The sequence below is a fragment of the Myxine glutinosa genome, chromosome 5, assembly GCF_964187855.1.
Source record: "Myxine glutinosa chromosome 5, kmMyxGlut1.1, whole genome shotgun sequence".
Taxonomy (NCBI): Eukaryota; Metazoa; Chordata; class Myxini; order Myxiniformes; family Myxinidae; genus Myxine; species Myxine glutinosa.
Window position 1 is genome coordinate 106766145 of NC_136265.1, and position 6778 is coordinate 106772922.

Here is a 6778-nt window from a genome sequence, read left to right on the forward strand (position 1 = left end):
CGTCTCGGTACGTATTGTGCAACTTTTTGTTTTATTTCAACATTGTATCCCTCATCCATTTACTAAGGAACATTACAGAACAAATTTAGAATAATTAATTTAAAAATCTCCTCTGACAGGCTGCGGTGCAGGTCGTTTGTTTTGTCAGACTGCAGGAAGGCTAAAAACCTTTAATTACAACAGAATTCCTTTGTATTCCTTCAATGCTTCAGAAAATGTCAAAAAAAAAAAAAAAATGTCCATGCTGCAGTTTCATGTATATCCGAGTGATGGAGCACAGCCACAAGGGTAACCACCAAGTCGCCTCAGGAATGGAACCTCGACGAGGCGGTTCAAAGGTAAGTGCACGATCACCATGCACGGAGGTATATAATAAACTGGAGAGCCAATGACGGCTGTCGGCTGAAGCTAGCGGAAGTTGCTTGGCGGCCATATTGGGAAGCCGATTGTGACATTCGTCCACATCCATCAGGGCAAGTAATACAATACACCGGACTCGAACATGCAACTAAATTGGAAGTTTATTGTTCAATAGTTGTTATTTTTCCTTAGCTATCTGATGCCAATAACTGCAAATGAGGGTTGTATAAATTACAGCACTAGGTGGTTTGCCATTGCCTTCCCACTTCGCAGTAGCAGTAGGTAGGGCAGGAAGTTGTTCAGGGTCCTGGTACGAATCCCGATCCTGGTATTTCACGGGCAGGGCGACTGATCATCCTGGCGAACGTTAAGCCGGCTGTCTTGTCTGCTAGTGAAGGAGCTGGGGCTCCCACGTCGATCGGGGAATCGGAATCGGGGAATGGAAGCTGAATGACAGTTGGAAAGTGCCTGTAGCATACTTTATGATAAATGGATTGTCGGGGAAGGAACAGGCGAATTTGGTGACACAATGTCTACTAAAATTGCATGATATCGGTGCAGAGGTGGTTTCCTTAACTTGCGATGGACCGTCCGCTCATTTGACAATGTTACGTGAGCTAGGTGCCGACATCACGCCGCAGAATGTGAAACCAACATTTCCCCACCCAGCAAATCCCGAAAAGAAAATTTGTGTTGTACTCGATGCATGTCACATGCTTAAACTTGCAAGAAACTGTCTTGGATCCATGAAAATGATGGAGGATGGCAACAAAAAAGTCATCGCGTGGAAATACATCCAGGCACTCTTTGATCTGCAGAAGAGGGAAGGCTTGCGTCTGGGAAATAAGCTCTCCCGGAAACACATCGAGTGGAAGAGCAATGTCATGAAGGTGGACACAGCCGCTCAGACATTGAGCACTAGTGTGGCAGATGCAATTCGGTTTTGCAGGGACACTTTGCAACTATCAGAATTTCAGGGCAGTGAGGCTACCTGCCAATACATTGAAACATTGGACAAACTGTTTGACATTCTAAATTCTCGCAATCCATTGGCACGAAACTACAAGGCACCACTCATGACATCACGAGAAGGACTTTTCCTGCCATTCCTGGATACTGCCTACAGTTACTTGTCCAACATCAAAAACATGAATGGTCAAGTTATGACCAATACGCGTTTGAAAACCCCCTTCATTGGTTTCATGATTTGCATAGAGAGTGTCAAAATTTTGTATTTCACATATGTCAAACCTGCCTCATCTCCCCTGCGATACCTGCTCACGTACAAAATGAGCCAAGACCACATTGAACTTTTCTTTGGAGCGGTCCGCATTGCATGTGGAAGTGGGAATAACCCAACGGCCCGGCAGTTTGTTGCCGCATATAAGCGCCTCTTGATGCGACATGACATCAAGTCTGCAAGTGGGAACTGTTCTGCACAGGACTCAACCAGAATCCTGAATGCGGCTTCCTTCAAGTGCGTTGCAAAGCAGGCTGTGCCTGACGAGAGTCACGACATGTTGGTGGCCAGACGATACGACCTGGAGTTGAGATCGCCGGCAAAAGAGGACCACGACTATGCGGATATTCCAAATTTTGAGCAACTTCCCATCTTTACAGAGTCATGTGTTGGCTATATTGCCGGCTATGTGGTGAGGGTGGTGAGGAAGACTCTGAAGTGTAGCCAATGTCTTTCTGCATTGACCAGTAACAACGAAGAATGGCAAACCACACCAATGTACAGCCTGATTGTTACCAAGAACAGGGGTGGCCTCATAGTTCCCTCGCACAGTGTTGTTCGTGTCTGTGAGGCGACTGAACGCTGTGTCAAGAGGCTCCTGGCTGTAAGCAATGGCAAAATGCCTCGTGAAAGTGGGATAAGAGTGGCAATTTCCACTTCTGTCCTTTCTGAGGTCGGTCGGTCTACATTTGCTTCCTTGGATCGGCACATGTTTGACTGTGAGGCAGACAGCAACCATGTGTTTGCTTTAATACATTCTGTATCACAATCATACAGCAAGATACGTTTCCATCATGTTGTGAGAACACTCGATGATGACATGAAGGAAGAGCGCATCAGGAAAAAATATTGCAAACTGGTCCTGTTTGCTCACCAGTGAGGCAACACCAGAGCAAGCTGAAATATAAGAGCGACCTCATCTCTACATGGTGTGGGTGTGTTTTGTGGGTTAACTGTGAATTGTGTGGGTTAACTACATGACAGCGTTTCATGTCATTTATGTGACTGACTCACTGTTGATGTGTTGCTGACCCATGTCAGTGTAGAATAAACGCTGGTTATCATTATATCTGCGTGGTTTCTAATATCTCGGTAATAGAAACATACACATCTTAGTTACAATATAATGACTGAATTAAGTAACATCATATAACATGACAACAAATCAGATCTTTATATTGAGGAATATTATAGAACAAGCCAAAGAATGGCAAACGACGATGTACCTCAATTTTATAGATTTCTAGAAAGCTTTCGACTCCTTGCCCAGAGAAAGTCTGGGTCATAATGAAGAAATACAGCATACCTGGAAAATTAGTGAACCTTGTAAAAGCCCTTTACCAAGACTTTCAATGTGCGGTCGTCGACCAAGGTGAAACAACAGAATGGTTCAAGGTGAAGACAGGAGTTAAACAGGGGTGTAACATGTCAGGATTCTTATTCCTACTAGTGGGTGATTGGGTCATGAGAAGAACGATAAAGAACACCGAGCGGTAATTTTGGGCACTTTTTTTTCAAACAAGCTCTAAACCATTGGATTCCCCAGGAAAAATGCGTCTAGAACCAACTTCAAACTTAATGAACACCATTTCCTTAAAGAACGGGATTCTGAGCCCGAATATCAGTTCAAATATTAGTATTCTATATTAATTAAATAGTCGGCGGTCCTAAAATTCGCTCCAGCTGCATCATCAGTCCGCCACGCCTTTGCTTTGACAGGCTTACGATCGGCTTCCCAATATGGCCGCCAGACTATTTCCGGTGGCTTCACGGCGGCTAATGCTGCGAGGTGGCCAATTGGCTCTCCATATTATATACCTCCGTGTCACCATGCAGTACATCATGGCGATACTGTATCTATTTTGGTAATTGTGTATGTATAAAAAAAAAAATATATATACCGTATAGTATACAGTACAGTGCTGTATATATATTTCTGGTAATTTTTCTCCGCCCTTCCGGATCCGGATGTTACTGATAAAGCTTCAAACACTAAAATTACCTGGAGAGTTCATAAAACACGAGACACCGCGCACTGTTCAAATATATACTCTGCTGTACTTCAATTGTAATAAAATAATGATTTTAAAGATCGTTATAAAAATCCGGGAGTTTAGCTATTGGAATAGTTCAGACGCAATCCCGAATATGATCCTTATACACCACCCAATTAAACCTTTATTAAAATTGATGTACTCCATTGCAAAACTGGAGGTTTTTGGAAGTATTATAATAATAATATAACAGACGATTTGTTTTCTGCAGTGTGAAAGTATATATATATATATATATTTGTATACAAAGAGCTAACATTAATCACACAAAAAGTCAAACCGACACACAAAACACAAAAAATAAGGGGAGCGGCAGAAGATGGGGAGAGAGGGAGAGAGGAGAGAGGAGAGGGGGAAGGACACAAACACAACATTTGAGAGCAGGGACAACGGGAGAAATGTCGGAGGGAGAGGGCTTTGGGGGAGGTGGGAGAGGTATAAAACATATGAACACTGCAAGGACTTCCAGGAAAGAAGTTGGAATTAAAGGAAAAAAAAAGAAAGAAGTGTATCTGGGGTGAATTAGCAGGGGTAGAAAAGATCAAGGTTTTGGATGGGGGAAGATAAGAGATGGTGGTGAACAGCTGTTTTAAAGACCTGGAGAGAGGTGTGGGATTGAAGGGAGTGGGGGAGTTTGTTCCAGAGGCGGGAGAAAAGGGGAGTGAAAGAGTGAAGGTGAGCAGAGAGTCTTGATTTTGGCAGTTTAACCATAAGAGGGTTGCAGGCAGATCTTGTGCGACCTGAAGGAATATTTGCGGGACAGAGCCCAGAGAGAGCTGGAGGAGCAAGGCCGGAGAGGAGTCGGTAGAAGACAGAAAGACCACCAACCTGCCTGCGGTGATTAAGTGAAAGGCCCTCGGAGATAGCTTCATCGTGGGAGATTCCAATGATTCTGAAAGCTTTGGTTTCAACAGCGTGAAGCCGAGCTAGGTGTGAGGCAGGAGCACCAGCCCAGAGGGGGGGGGAACAGTATTCCCCCTCACCAGCCCAGAGAGGGGGTATATAATTACATTTAAATAAAATAAAGATTGTTAAGCGTGTTTGTATAAATTTGTTGCATAAAAAGGGTTTTTTTTCATCCTGTGCTCTTATTTTATTGGATAAAAGCATGAATAAAGAAATTAAATAATTCCTTTGTTTTTACCGGCACATTCTGCAGTGTCTATTACATCACCCTATCTAACACCTAACATTATTCTTCGTGCTTGTTGTTTGTGTCCTTTATGACGTTCTTAAAAACGATAAGTTTCCTGTTTGGAATGATTTTCCATTTTGTTTGACTGCCAGGAAGGCGGACAGAGTAAAAAATAAAAATATTAAAAATTCCCTGCTAAGGCAAGATAAAAAAAATGAGTTGGTGATCGTCCTTTTTTCTCAAAAGTTCGGGTAGGGAGGGAGGTTTTTATTTTTATTTTTTATTTTTTTTTCCTACTTTCCATTGAGTTTTGTTGACATGGAAAAATATGAAATAAAGACTCCTTTCTCCTCAAAATGATTTAATTTCTTCATTCATCTCACAGATTTACAGACATTGCCCAAATCTCTATGAAACACAGTGTTTGTGTGATTTTGGATGATGTTGAATGTCCTAGCTGAGCTCGGTAGCGAAAGGGCAAGACACCTGTACATGTATATCCACCATGACATCGGAAAAACAGATAAACACCATGCCCTTGGCACCTTGGCACCCAAGTACAAAAAGCATCATCACGGGCAGCATTCATGAGGACACTAAAAACAGTTGGTCGACTATCGGGTTCCATCCTGTGATCCGTGGCCGTGTCTGCAGCCAACACAAATTTGAGAAACTAGGGCATGCCCGTACTATATATATATCTAAAATTATATCCCCCCCCTCTATTTACATGAAATGGTTTGGTCCAAAGCGAACGGCTTGCGAGTACGGTGACAATCCCCCCCCTCTATTTACATGAAATGGTTTGGTCCATTCGCAAAGCCAAAGCGAACGGCAGTTACGAATCGCAGTTACGATGAATCGCAAAGTAGTTTTAATTAGTTTTAAAACATAGTTTAACGCCAACATAGTTTGCCAACGTGAAATAAATGAATACGCTCTCAAATGTGCCGTCCGAGGCAGAGTGTGTTCGCCACGTTCGGCACACGCGATAGCTCGCTGCTCTCTGATTGGTCGAATCGTTTTTTGGACATAGCTCGGTAAGTAATTGTCCGATTAATATGAAACCTTGAAAAGGCACATCCTCGGGTCCCCAGCAATATACCTGGCAAGTTTCAAGTATATCGGACCGGTAGTTGTCGAGAAACAGCGGTCGCATACACACACACACACACACACACACACACACACAGACAGAGATTAGTGGAATTATAGATAGATGAGCCAAGAGTCTTTGTCACATCAGAAACTTTGCAAGCTGGTGAAACTTTCGTCATGTCAGTTTTACTGGGGCCGGCGAATACTTTGACAAAAGTACCGCGTGTATCGTCAGGCAATGGCTCCCTATCCCCATCATACTTGCCGTCTGAGAACTCTGCATAGAAGTCCGAGATTGTAACATCCAACTCGATATTGCACGCAAACCAGTCCTTCACCGTCTTGGAAGAGCCCTCACGGGCTATTGATGCGATCACAATAGGCATTTCAAGCCGATTCTATCACGAATCGATACAGATTTCAGCGGGAAAAATCTCACACAATAGCCGCCATGAATGGCTAACGTAAAATGGGTGAAGTTGCCTGAGGCACTTGCGACGCTCTGCGCAGCACGCACTGCGCATGCGGTGCAGAACGGCGCCAAATTTGACTGAAAAGATCGTTTTTGAATGATTTTTTTCAAAATAAAAAATAAAAAAAGTTTCGGGTCGGGTGTGTTTCGTAGGGTCGGGCGGGGACGATCACCAACTCATTTTTTTAATCTTGCCTAATCTTTGTGCATGCGCAATCTGGATGAATTCAAACCCAAAGTAGTCTTAAACGAAAGTCTTGTCTTCCGATTTGTGTTCAAAATATAACATTTGATTTAAATACGTTGTTCCTCGATGAAAACCTGATAAGACGGACAGACAGACGTTAGCAATTGCTGAACCCCGCTTTTCACTTTGCGTACACGGGGTGCGGTGATTGGAATAGTTCAGACGCTTTTCA